The sequence below is a fragment of the Triturus cristatus genome, chromosome 6, assembly GCF_964204655.1.
Source record: "Triturus cristatus chromosome 6, aTriCri1.1, whole genome shotgun sequence".
Classification (NCBI taxonomy): domain Eukaryota; kingdom Metazoa; phylum Chordata; class Amphibia; order Caudata; family Salamandridae; genus Triturus; species Triturus cristatus.
The window spans coordinates 1075543317-1075557717 of NC_140589.1; the positions used below are offsets into that span (position 1 = coordinate 1075543317).

At 44.8% G+C, this 14401-nt stretch overlaps 1 protein-coding gene across 1 annotated transcript in view; it reads right to left on the reverse strand.

The window, feature by feature from the left end:
* LOC146821009 (visual pigment-like receptor peropsin) overlaps nucleotides 1-14401 on the reverse strand; it is a 737141-nt gene that overhangs the window by 35967 nt on the left and 686773 nt on the right. The window lies entirely within an intron of this gene.

Sequence of the window (14401 nt, forward strand, 5' to 3'; positions counted from 1 at the left end):
CCACCATAGTAGTTGTTGCTCCTGACGTAGGGGCATTTCAGGAAATCGAGCTTCCTGCAGACAAAGTGGAGCAAAGTCAAACCACTGTTTCAGAAGATCTATTGTCTTCCAGACCACCAGCAAGGAAAAGGAGGCTTAGTCCATCATCTTCTACTTCAAGCCCAGCTTCTGATGATCGTGATGCCACTTGGCACCCACCAGCTCAGTCTGAGAGTGATATACGCCACAAGACAATGCTTCTGAAAAGGAAGGTCCCAGAAAAACTTAGAGTTATGGAGGTAGATGTAGAAGAGGGGGGTGATGTTGATGAGGACGAGCCAGTCATCACACACATTACTCCCACCCCAAAGGGATTGAAGACCAACATTCTCACCCTATCCAGAAAGGCTGCTACTGAGCTAGATGTAGCACGGATATCACCAACACAGGTTACACCACCACTACCTCCAGCTGCCAAATTTTCCAAGGCCCGCCAGGGACCTACATCCAGCTCAACCATCTCAGTAGGTAGTGGTAGTAAAAGTCACAGTCTAGGTGCACAGGGTCACATTTCAAGCACACCCTCCAGTTCATCTGGTATTGAAAGTGGCACATCCAGCAGTGCCAGAAAGTTCTCCTCCTCAGTTTCGGACTTCTTTTCTGTTAGCACCAAGTAGGAGAACGTTGCTATATGCTCAATTTGTTGGCAAGGTGTTCAGCGGGGTAAGCTTAGTACAAACTATGGTACCGGAGGCCAAGCAAGGCATCTCAGAATACACCACACTATCGTGTGGGAGAATCACCTACTTCAGTTAAAAGAAAGTAGAAAAACTCAACCCATTGAAGTTGGTCAGGAAGAATCAGGGAGCGATATTATTGCGGTGGAAGGTGAAGAAGAGGGAGGCATTTCTAGCCCTGTCCCCAGTAGTGCAGTGGTACCGCCCACATCCTCCTCAGTAACATCTGAGTGGCACCGCAGTAAGAGCCATACTCAGAGTCAGGCTGAGACACCAAGGCGACCCAGTACCGCAATGAAACAAACTGTGTCGTTGAGCCTAAGTGGGTTAATGAAAACAGCGAAATAAGGAGAGGGGAGAGGAGGATATGGCTAGGTTCGTCCTCCTAGGTACTAATTACGCAAAAAGAGATCCGACATCAGGGATCAGAGAACCTAGCTAGATGGGAAGGGAGGGGTCTACTTAGTGAGTGAGACGCACCTCAAATAGAGAAAAGAAAATACTTTTCTTGAGTCCTCTCACTCACCAAAGGTTTCCCCTAGGTGACATGCTTCATCATTGGGGCCATCCCAAGCATCTACGGCTTGGGGCGTGCTGCGACTTGCGACAGTTACGTAGGAGCACTATTTAGTGAAGACTATGTGTAGTGCAGTGAGAGGGGAGTGGTGTGGGTTTAAATTAAAAATTACCTAGCTAGTGAGCGTAAATGAGTTTATTCGTGCTCCTAGTTGGTAAAGGATAAAAAGGGGGGTTAATAAAAGGGAGGAATTAGGTAATAATGTGCTAATAGTCCCTAATATTGAAAGCCAACATGTTTCGAGGTTATCCCCTAAACCTCTTCTTCAGGACCGCATGGGGACCAGCCCCATGTGTACCACTCCGTGCAAAGACCTATAATAAGGTGATAAAGTAAAAAGGAAAAATAAACGCGCACATTAGTGTTAGCGTAAATCAATTACATACGGTTAGATTGAACGCGTAGTATCTGGAGAAATACAAAAAACATACATGTTAATACGCTGCCTGCCCAACGATGCCGTGGGCAGGTGATTCATCTAAGATCAATTTCAACCGTAGGTGATGGTGCTCATGCCTGTAACTTAGATGAGGTGTAGACATCCAATGTAGTCTGGTAAAACACATATGAAAAGACGTTACATTTCCTCCTTTTTTTCACTAACTTGAACTTTTTTCCATTCTGCAGGGCTGTAACGCCATACCAACTCTAAGCTTTATAACCCCCACTCTCTCCTAGGGTTATTTAGGCTCCTGCACCCCGGCAGACCGTGAGGCAAATTTTGATTAACTACTAAGTAGGTCCAAACGCCACTATATATGTTTTATGTTGTGTCTGTTATGTCGGATGTCCCATCACGAGTGTAATGTCTTTTCATATGTGTTTATAGGCCTTTTGTCAGCTCCTGGTGTTTCCCAGGCCCCCTGCTTGTTTGTGATTTGTGAGTGTCCATGTGGCTGGTGGCCTTTTTTGTGTTGGGAGTTTTAACTGTCCTGCTTTTGCCATATAGGCCTGCATGGTTTTCCTATTGGCTTACTGCTTCCATCCATCCACCCCCTTTGCCAGCAGCAGCTCCATGGATGCTGAGATGCTCAAATAATTTAATGGCAAATAGGGTCCACCCCACTTCCATTACATTTTTATTTTGGTGGTTCTTATTAACTTTCCTATCCTTCCTGAGAGTGTAGTGTGTGACTGTACACAGCAGTATAACATAGCCCTTGTCGAAAAAAAGTCCTAAATGGCTAGACTATCTTTTGTTTGCACTAGTACAGTACTAAGTAACTGAACCACAACAACAAATGCAACATTTCACTGATGTTCTTCTCCTGGCTTATTTGCTTTTAGGTGCACCAAAAAGCCAGAGGAGGAGGTGTCATCAGCATCACCCGGATACCCGTTGTACTGCCAGCCAGACAGAAGTCCTGCTGCGCATCACGTCCACGTGTGACCAGAACTTGTTGTGCATCTGAATCCTGCCTGACATCTGAAGAAGATGGCCCCAAAGAAAGGTACCAGGTCCAGTACCAAGAAAGTTGCCGGTGAGAAGAAGGAACAGAAAAAGGAAGTGCCATTAACCATGACTGGTGGTGTGCCGGCCAATGTTTTTATTGGCACCAAAAAAGTTACGCCTGCAGCAGCGTTGTCCGGGAACCAAACTGGGAGAAGCACCTCAGCACCAGCGGTCCAACCCCACCAACCTAGGCCCAAGGGCTTTAGTGTCACAGAGGTAGCCAGTCTACTAACGAGCAGCGATGTTGAAATGTCATTATCGCAAAGTAGTACACAATCAACGCAGGCGCAAACTCAGCAGATAAGTGTGCAGCCGCAACAAGAACAGCAGAAGCCGCAACAAGAACAGCAGCCGCAACAAGAACAGCAGCGGCCGCAACAAGAACAGCAGCAGCCGCAACAAGAACAGCAGCAGCCGCAGCAAGAACAGCAGTAGCCGCAACAGCCCACCATAGTAGTTGTTGCTCCTGACGTAGGGGCATTTCAGGAAATCGAGCTTCCTGCAGACAAAGTGGAGCAAAGTCAAACCACTGTTTCAGAAGATCTATTGTCTTCCAGACCACCAGCAAGGAAAAGGAGGCTTAGTCCATCATCTTCTACTTCAAGCCCAGCTTCTGATGATCGTGATGCCACTTGGCACCCACCAGCTCAGTCTGAGAGTGATATACGCCAGAAGACAATGCTTCTGAAAAGGAAGGTCCCAGAAAAACTTAGAGTTATGGAGGTAGATGTAGAAGAAGGGGGTGATGTTTATGAAGACGAGCCAGTCATCATACACATTACTCCCGCCCCAAAGGGATTGGAGACCAACATTCTCACCCTATCCAGAAAGGCTGCTACTGAGCGGGATGTAGCACGGATATCACCAACACAGGTTACACCACCACTACCTCCAGCTGCCATATTTTCCAAGGCCTGGCAGGGACCTACATCCAGCTCAACCATCTCAGTAGGTACTGGTAGTAAACGTCACAGTCTAGGTGCACAGGGTCAAATTTCAAGCACACCCTCCAGTCCAGTTCATCTGGAATTGAAAGTGGCACATCCAGCAGTGCCAGAAATTTCTCCTCCCCAGTTTGGGACTTCTTTTCCGTTAGCACCAAGGAGGAGAACATTGCTTTATGCTCAATTTGTCGGCAAGGTGTTCAGCGGGGTAAGCTTGGTACCAACTATGGTACCGGAGGCCAAGCAAGGCATCTCAGAATACACCACACTATCGTGTGGGAGAATCACCTACTTCAGTTAAAAGAAAGTAGAAAAACTCAACCTATTGAAGTTGGTCAGGAAGAATCAGGGAGCGATATTATTGCGGTGGAAGGTGAAGAAGAGGGAGGCATTTCTAGCCCTGTCCCCAGTAGTCCAGTGGTACCGCCCACATCCTCCTCAGTAACATCTGAGTGGCACCGCAGTAAGAGCCATACTCAGAGTCAGGCTGAGACACCAAGGCGACCAAGTACCGCAATGAGACAAACTGTGTCATTGAGCCTAAGTGGGTTAATGAAAACAGCAAAATAAGGAGAGGGGAGAGGAGGATATGGCTAGGTTCGTCCTCCTAGGTACTAATAACGCAAAAAAAGATCCGACATCAGGGATCAGAGAACCTAGCTAGATGGGAAGGGAGGGGTCTACTTAGTGAGTAAGACGCACCTCAAATAGAGAAAAGAAAATACTTTTCTTGAGTCCCCTCACTCACCAAAGGTTTCCCCTAGGTGACATGCTTCATCAATGGGGCGATCCCATGCATCTACGGCTTGGGGCGTGCTGCGACTTGCGACAGTTACGTAGGAGCACTATTTAGTGAAGACTATGTGTAGTGCAGTGAGAGGGGAGTGGTGTGGGTTTAAATTAAAAATTACCTAGCTAGTGAGCGTAAATGAGTTTATTCGTGCTTCTAGTTGGTAATGAATAAAAAGGGGGGTAAATAAAAGGGAGGAATTAGGTAATAATGTGCTAATAGTCCCTAATATTGAAAGCCAACATGTTTCGAGGTTATCCCCTAAACCTCTTCTTCTATTGGTTTTGTTGCCACAGATAATGGCAGTAATGTACTTAAGGCCATGGATCTTAGTTGCTATTTCAGGGTTCCGTGTTTGGCGCACTGCATAAACATTATATTTCAAGACTTTCTGAAAAAAGAACCCATAGTCAGCAACTTACTGACCATCTGCCGAAGAATATGCACTCATTTCAGCCATTCTTTTAAAGCTCGGAAGCAGCTGAGGATCATCCAACGTGAAAATAGGATGCCAGTCAAGGCACTCATCCAGGAGGTGGCAACACGTTGGAACTCAACGTATTACATGCTTGATCGTCTGTATGAGCAGTACAGGTCACTCCATGAATATGTCTGGAAAAGAGGGGATGCTACTGTTAAAGGCATGAACCTTGAGATGGAGCAATGGAGCCTAATTAAATGCCTGACTGAGATGCTTCGTCCTTTTGAGGTCTTCACACGTGAAGTCAGCAAGGAGGACTGTACAATGGGCCAAGATTTCCCATTATTGCAAATGCTAGAGCATCAGCTGAAGAAGGTTTCTGAATCATACAAAGGTGTAGAGGACAAAAGGGAAGCCTATGACTTGGTGGAGAGCTTAGCCCGTCGCTTAGCTGAAAATACAAGGATAGAAAATAAAATTTTGTCACAAGAACATTACATTTGTGCCACAATTCTGGATCCACGTGCAAAATTTGGACTGAAGACATTCTTTGCTTTTTCAGAGATTGATGTTGCCCGCTACAAAACTTGTATAGCTGAGGCAGCCAGTAAGTTGGAAAACGAACTGCTGCTAATTAAAGGCCCGCAAGATCAACCCACAAGAAGTACTGCAGCAGGGCATGCAGGATCAAGTGCAACTTCGTCGGCTGAGGGCAGTGCGTTTGGATCACAACACTCACCATCACTATCGACAACAGCAACAATAACTGGATCATTAGGCCCAGTAGAATCGTTAGACGATTGATATGTACAGTTAGGCATTAATAAGCACAGTGCTGATGCACAGAGAAAAGAGCCCAAAAGCTTACCAGCAGCACCCCTGAACATTGAGCGGATGGTCCAGGCCTATCTGGACGATCCAACAGAGGTGTACATTGATCAAAACTCATTGCAGTATTGGTATAAGAAAAGGTCTGAATGGCCACTGCTCAGCAGGCTGGCGATAAGCTATCTGGCTTGCCCTGTCGCAAGTGTCTCTTCCGAATGTGTTTTCAGTGCTGCTGGTTCCATTGTAACATTGAGAAGGACCAGTCCCTCGCCCAAAAACGTGGAGAGGTTAACAATGATCAAAATGAATCAGCACTTCATACCACCGAATTACACAATACATGAATCAATGGAGGAAGATGAGGACAGCGGCTCAGGTGACGGAAGTAGTGTGTCACATGATTACCTACTACTGGCTGACCCCCCAGAGTTTGAGGACAAGCTATACTTCCCTGACAATTAGGCTTGCACTTACTGTCTTCCTCCCTTATTTCCCCCTTTATTTGTGGGTCTGTCGTTCCGGTTACAAACTTGTGGATCACTTCAAATCCATTACCACCGTCTTCTACTCTTCTTATTTAATATACAAGTTTCAGGTGTCTGCAATTTGACAGTACAGTCCTCCGAATCCAGCTCCTCCGCTCCATCATACTGAATCTCTCACCCAAATCCATTGCCCTCATGAATGATGATTGGATGATGGTAAATAGAAAAAAAAATTAAAACTTTTTCTAGTCCTGCCAAAAGAAGTGGAGCATGAATCAGATGACTACTATAGCTATCCTCCTTTCAGAGCCGAGAGAGACTGCCCATTAACTGAAAATAAGATGGAACAGGTAATGATTGATGGCATGCATTGGACGCAGAGTCGCAGACTGAGTAATTTTGTTGTGTTTGTTGTGCATGAAGTTATGTAATTGTGCACTAATCATCTTTCTACAGTACACACTAAACTTAACTCAATGTGAATTTTCCCCTTCTTGCAAATAAGAAATTTGTACTTCTCCTGCAGCTTGGTGATACATTGCTTTTAATTCAATACAGGAAGGGGACTCACTCAATCTGTGCAATGAGTATGATTGACACAACAGCACCGTCCATGATGATGATGGTGAAATAGACGGCCCGTTATCTTAAGATGAGAAGGAACAGGTAATGACAATTAATGGCATGCATTGGACACCTGACTCTGAGCGATTAGTGTTTGTGTTTTCGTTGTTTGTTGTGCACAAAGTGAAGTCAAAGTGTACTAGTAATCTATCTTTCTGTACACACTAAAGACTGACTCAAGTCAATAATATTTCTACTCTTGTTGTGTAATAACAATTTTACTTCTACTGGAGGCCGATCTTCACAGTCAGTCAGTACAAGTATCGGAGATGATGATTGATGGAATAATAACAAGTCAAGAGGACGTTTCATGAGTGGCATAAAACTTAAAAGCCTAAAGGTAAACACGTCAACAACAACCACAGCAGACCCAAAAGTCTGTGTATAAGTGGAGTCGAGTGTAGCGGTGGGATGACTGCGGTGCATTGATTTACTAACTTAAACTGTAAAATGCTATGTTTGGAATGGATAATGTGCTTTGCCTTTGTCCAACTCTTTAAAAAAAAAAGAAAAGTACTCTAAAGTCTAAACGTAGGATGTGCTACTGCTAAGCAACGTGCCGTCAGTCCTGTCACTGTGGGCCTGCTCTCTCCTGTTATCGTTGAAGGTCAATTCTGGAAACAGACTAGAGTAGAGATGATGCATACATGCCACCTCGGAAAGTATTCTTGTTGCACTACACCGTAACTTGTGCATTTGTTTCAACTTTGTTTCTCAATATCACCTTTGTTTTTCCATCTACAATTACAGGCCGGGACTTGCCCTATACTTGGGAAAACATTACAATGCACACTTACCTTACCAATAAATCAACATGTTTTTTTCCAGCCGGGCAGTGGCGAGTGGCGAGCGACACACCCAAGATTGATGGACGAAAGGACCAAGAGGAATGCCGAGATGCAAATCCAGTCCACATCTTTTACCAGGATAACACAGTAACAGTATCAACTTTTCTCTTCTTTTAACCCCTTGCGTGCGGGTTTATTTCTCCCGCTGTGCGGGAGAAATAAACGGTGTTCGCACACAAGGGGTTAAATAATTTGAATCATTTTTTTGTCTACAATCTTTACAACAGTGTGTTCTTGTTGTTGTTATTATCATCATTAGGTTTGCTCTCTGTTTACGATTCTTCCCTACCAATATTTAAAATTTCTATTTGCTATCTGTAAAAGTATTAAGGCCGGAACAACAGAACAAGAAGTGTATGTAATCCGGGTCTCTCATCATCATGCATGCATTTCCTTTTTCTCCCTTAACATATGGATATGGTAGTCTTCAAAGATTGTCGTTTGTTTGTCCATGCATACTGTTTTTCAATGTCAAACCTTTCCCAAACCCCCCTTCCTAACCATTCAACAAAACCTAACCCTCTTCCCTCGGGCTGTGTGACTTATTGTCGAGGTGTGACTAAATTAAATGTACACCAATACTTAATCACACGCTTGCTGGGGCGGATGTGGCGAAAGCAACAGTACTTCAATTTCAAGGCAGAGCAATGATCTTCTTTTGCTTGCCCACCCATGAGTAGGATATTTTAGAGGTTATTTTATTTAACAAAGGAGGATATACCTCAGCATTAATTGCCGGCATTGATTGGATTTGTTTTTTGTCATTCCTCATACACAGCACTAACTGTTAGACTGTAGACCTAGTCAAGTGACTCGACACAACTATAGTTTGTAACTCTGTCTAGTAGGCTATCCCAACCACCATTATGTTTTGTTGTAAAATATTTTAGCATATTATTGTTGCTCGGTGAGTTCTGTACTGTACTTCATTCTACTACTCCTCTAACAGTCTCTCAAAGGCGATTTTTTTGCAAATGCTGCTGCCCTGCCAGTGTCTACTACTACTACTATACTACCACCACCACCCCAATCATGGCATGTTAGAAAAAGGAAACCATCTTCACCATGCAGCCAGTGCTGTGCCTAAGTTAAACATCAAGCACAGGTAAGAGAGAAGTTTGGGGGAGGCAGAATTAATAATGGACATGTTTTCAATTAATTCAATTTCACACACCCCTTTGAGTCCAGATAAAGAATGCATAGACTAGAGGAGAGACTGAAAGTACTAGTAGGACAAGTCAATCAGTGAGGGGTGTCGCATCTATCTGTTTCTGTCTTACACAGTCAGCCAATTATTTAATCAAACACTGGCTATGGGCGGCCCTGCACCAGCAAGGAAACAGTGTGATGTAAAACAGTAACCCCACCTACAAAACATTAACAACATTGCATGTAACGTAGAAAAATATATTTAATTTACCCTAACAAAAATAAACTAAAAACCCACAGAAGCTGACCCACCCCCCTCCCTAACCCCAACCAATGTCCGTAGCAAAGTCCAGGAGAAAATAGTAGTCTGAAAAGCAAAAACCCAACGCCCAAACCAGTTCCCACCCACCCAAACAAGAATTAAAAAAGGGGCAGAAGACAGGGACTAAGGTGTGGGGCGGTATTGAAGGAGGACACGTATCTGCTCCTCTAAACGGGTGACGTGGTATCTGAGGGCGCTGCAGTTGCAGCCACAGTGGGGGGGCACCAGAGATGGCATTGCGGTGGTGGTGGGCAGCCGCCAGACGGTGGCGCCATACTGCTGGAGGGCGGTGGCTGGGGCCCGGGGCACTGGAGGAGGCTTCAAGTGCTGCTGCAGTCTCCTCCTCCTCCTCTGCCAAGACCACCAGCCGCCGGTATTCTTGCTGGATTGCCTCCAGCTTCCGGCACCGTGCCTTGGCGGCGAACTCCTTACGATTGACTTTAGGAGTAGCTGTGTATCAAAAAGAAAAAAACAAGACAATTGTAAAATATACTCTTAGAAAAACAGTAAGACAAGTTAATTATTTATACACATAGTGGAATAGTAGAGTAGCACTATAAAGCACAGTAGTACATAACATTTTAAATCTCGCCCGTCCTTCTTCCTTCCACCCGTCTTTCACTTTTTAGTTGAACAGTGTACCAGGTGCTCTTCTCCATAAAACTTTCAAAGCGGAGTTGAAATCAGATAGATGAGGCCATTGGTTACTCAATACTCCCGCTCCTATGCCAATTAAAGGGATTCTAGTCTTCTAGTTCACTCTTCAAACGTTCACAACAACTCATACTTACTTAGGACATCGGATGGCGGGCGGACTTTGTCCGCCCGCCATCTTCACGCTAAAAAGGGTGGGGGTCCCGTGGGGACAATTAGGAGGATGCGCCCGGCACAGTGGCGGGCGCTTCCTGTTTTTTTTTACATTCCGGTTGGCGGTCTCGAAAGCAATGCTAAAAATACATGTTGTGCTGCTTTTCCAAGCACAACATGACAGGCCCCGCACGGAGCCTGTCACGTTTTGCTTTGAAAGGCAGGGGGGTACCATAGCATAGGTACCCTCCATGGGGGCCCCCAAGCATACTCTGCAATGTCTGCATGCCTTTCCATGGCGGACGGCAATGCCGCCACACAAAGGCATTCCAAAATGCAGATTATATGGCTGGTGGTGTGTTCAGAGAGACACCACCACCATATTGAACCCTTTTCCGCCTGGTCGACATGTGGGAGGTCTGACTCTTTACTACAGGGATGGCGGGAGGTTTGCCCCTGCGGTGTCGGTGGTGAATACCCCCGGCCCGGCGTGGGCAATACGCCCGCCATCCTAATGGGGCCCTAAGTCTCAACAGTACAGTATACATACAGTACACCCTTGCAGTGAGTGTACTGTCAACAATAGGTAAGGATTATGAATCTAACTTACCACCGCCTGCCACTGGTGCTGCCACTCCCCCTACTGCTCCATCATCGGTATCTGCAGCAACTGCCGCATCCTCTCCCTCCGCGTCACCTTCGCTGGCCCCAGCAATGGTGGTCGGTAGTGCGCCTAGAAAACATTACACAATTATTAGGCGTCATATACACCTCCCCCTATTGATCAGTAGCAAGATTGAAAAATGAGTTAATACTAACATACATCACTAGTACAAATCAGGTAGTAGTAGAGTAGACACTAATAGTTATATATGGTCCCCCCTATGGTCCCCCCTAAGGTCATTCTAGCCTTTGCTTAGTTAGTCCCTAGCCATGCAACCATTTTACCTTTGTGTCTTTTATTTTTGCACATGTGACGTTACCTTGCAGCTTTTTGTATAAGACACCTTTGAGCCCACATGACCTGCCTCACACTGATTCTGTCTACGCGCTGCGTACAAGCGGTCAACAAAAACATTAACAAGCCACTTTTTTATGAAGTACTGGTGTATTGCTTATCCATGAATGCTACACTTTTTGGCACGGCTGAGAAATGCTTGCAAGTTGCAATATACTAACACGCACCATTTCATTTTTCGCATTACAGACGGAAGATTCCTTTCTACGAACCAGAGCTTTGCAGAGCTTATGAATGATGCAACAACTAGGTTCTTCTAAGGTGAGGGGTCCCTTCACTCAGAGATCTTCATTTATAAATTTATATAAACTAAATTCCTAGGGGATGGTGGTGCTGCCTTCCACCAGTGTTCAGTTATCATGATTTAATTCCCAACTGTAAGTAAGTGTAACAATGTTTATTGTTTTAATGTTATTGATTTTCCGGTTGGTGCTGCATTATATAATAGAACAATGTACAGAGCTTCTCAATTCAAAATAAACATTTTGAACTTACATAGACTTGGTGGTATTTGGTGTGGACTAACTTACACGAGTGAGCAAATTAAAAGAAGGGTGTGCATGTGCATTGCTTCCACGACTGAGAGGTTGGGTGTGTTATGTTCTGGGTTGTCTACTTATTGGGTAACTTGGGGGGAGGGTTCGGAGACCTAATAGTTATGACAAGACAGTACTATAGTCGAGCCGGGGATTGTGGTGGGTTCTGAATTTCTGATTGAGGTGTGTGAGGAAGGTCCAACCTACCATCACCAACATCTTATTTTCTTGTGGAAAGGTCTGTATGTGCAAGATCCCTACAACTGTAGTAGTATGTCCTATAGGCTATCATATCAAAATAGTAATAAATCTGGTTGGGCATTTGTTGCTGTGAATTGTCAAAGCCTCAAGATTAACAAAGACTCAAGATCAATAAGACTAGAAGTAGTACAAGAGGACGACCCAAAGGACTGGACTCAATTGCTAGAGCTACTGGTGAATCTGAGTTTTATTACAACCTTTCAAATAAAGAGTGGCACTGGCCAACTGGGCAAGCTTAGCTACTACAGTACAGACAGAGTGATAGTAGTAGTAGTACTGAGAGTCATCATAGCAGAGGCAGGGATAACAAGATCTTTGAAACCGTACAGATCGAAGGATAATTGTTGGTAAAAAATAGCATTGGGTAACTGAAACAATAGTTCGGGAAAAATATGGTGCAGTAAAAGTTATGGAATAAGAAATATTATTAAAAACAAGAAGACTTACTGGGGCCAGCAGAGGAACCCTCGTTGGTGTCCTCCTGGTGGTGGTGTTCTGACTGTTGTCCCGCCGACTGCCCACTCCCTGTCTGTCTGCCCCTGGGTGCTGATGAACAGGAAAGACATAAGAAAGAGACAAACATTGATGGATGGTGTCAAACAAATACAATATTTTTAAAGAACGGTCAAAAAACACTTATGTAAACAACAATTGCAATAACTAAATTGACCGATCTCATCTGGTCAACAAGTAGTATCGGGGGATTCGCGGATCGACTACTTAAGTTACTCTTTATCAACAGTAATCCAGTCTTCCATTCTGATTCCAGAATACTAAGTTACAACTAAGCCTAAGTACGACGTACCACCTGACCTAGCCCATCTATTCCAGGCATGCCAATTGTACATTAAGTATGCATTTCCACTTCTTTTATTCCTCAACAATGCATATGGTCAAATGGAGGACACTTGACTACATTTTTTGTATACACCAAATTTTGGGTTGATTGATTGATGCTGATGTTCTGCTAGTGCTAAGCCAATTACCACCACTCATTGAACAAACTAGAAAAGGTTCTAATAAAGACTGGCGTACTAGCAGCGCGTCACGTAACTTAGGGGGCATCACGCATACCACTAACAAATTAGAAAGTCATACAAAGTACCTAAACCTAAGTATCAATCCGCCCCTATCTCTTAGTGACAGGTCAAAGTAAGGAGTGGATTAGAGTCACTGTAGCATTACGTAACTTAATTTCTCTAAAATAAACTCTTACAGAATCACGCTAAGTGAGCGCAAACGCAAAGTTGCAAACAAGTAAGATTAGTAGTAGCGCAGAGGAGCACCTGTGTCATAATCACAGAAGACTTTTAAACGTAATTAACCTGGAATGTAAGCAGCAACATTCTAGCTGGTTGGAAGCAAAAAAAGATATTCGCAATATATAACACAGAGCAGAAGAACAGACACAAAGTAGTAATAATTAAATAATTACTCACCAAGACTCGGGACCTCCACTCCTAGCAGGTCCAGCAGGTCCTGCTCACGGTCCAGGATGTCGGACCACCAGTGCGTCAACTGCGCCTGGGTGCGCCGGACCCCAGAGCAGCCCGGCGCACCTTCCCCCACCGCTGTCGATGCTCCCGGAGGCCGGACCCGGACCCAGGCCTGCCACCTGCTGCCAGGGTTGAGGGGAAGTGGTGCTGCACAAAGAAAATGAGTGCAGCCAACTCCACCTCCCCAAATAAGGCCCGTGCCTGCACCCCTTGTGGGCGCCGCCTTCCGCAAGGAAGGCAGACGCGGCTCTGGCTGCGACGACGAGACCTACCCTTTGACATGGTTCTGGGACGGGGCGGGAAAGAAAAGGTAATAAAATTAAAGAAGTAAAGGAAATAAATAGCAGGCAATAGAAAGAGTGAAAAAGGAGCTAAAAAACAACAAAAAAATAAACAAAAACCAAAAATATAGAAGCAGGAAAATAGTTAGAGAAATAATAAATAAGAAAGATAAAAAATAAGTGGCTTTAAACAAAGGATTGAAAAGATGCAGGTAGGATTCAAAATCAGGCCCCAGAACCATGCAATAGAGTGAAAAACAAGATGGCCGCGCCCATTGCGACCACGTCGCAAGTTTGCGTGATATTTTCTCCCCGAGCAAGCAAAAAGCAATGCGACCAAGTAAAAGCGTTCGCGAACAGAAAATATCTACCGCGAACGGGCGCGAACCTGCATTGCGCGACTCGGAACAGGAAGTAAGCATCGCAAGAGGGCGGGACAAGTGAAAACAAGATGGCCGCGCCCGTGAGCAACCGCATGGGTAAGTTGGCAAGCCGCGATCACGCAAAAAATACCGCGAACAGGCGGGAAAAAAACTTCTGCGTCTTCGCGATATTTCCAGCGTGTTTGCGGAGATTTTCAACATTTTTGCGATGGTTTGCAAAAGTGAATTTTGCAAATTCCGCCCCGATTTCCAATAGAGGAGGAGAAGGCGTGACACCTGGTCGATTGTCCCAGTTTTTTCCTTGAATCCAGCTTGAAAAGGGGTTAAAATGGTGTTTTCATCAGCCCACATCTGTATTTTCTGTAAAAGAGTTCAGCAAAATACTTTTTGTATTGCTTCGATTAGGGTAATGGGCTTATAATTGCAGGGGAATTGTCTATCCCCTTTTTTGTATATGGGGAC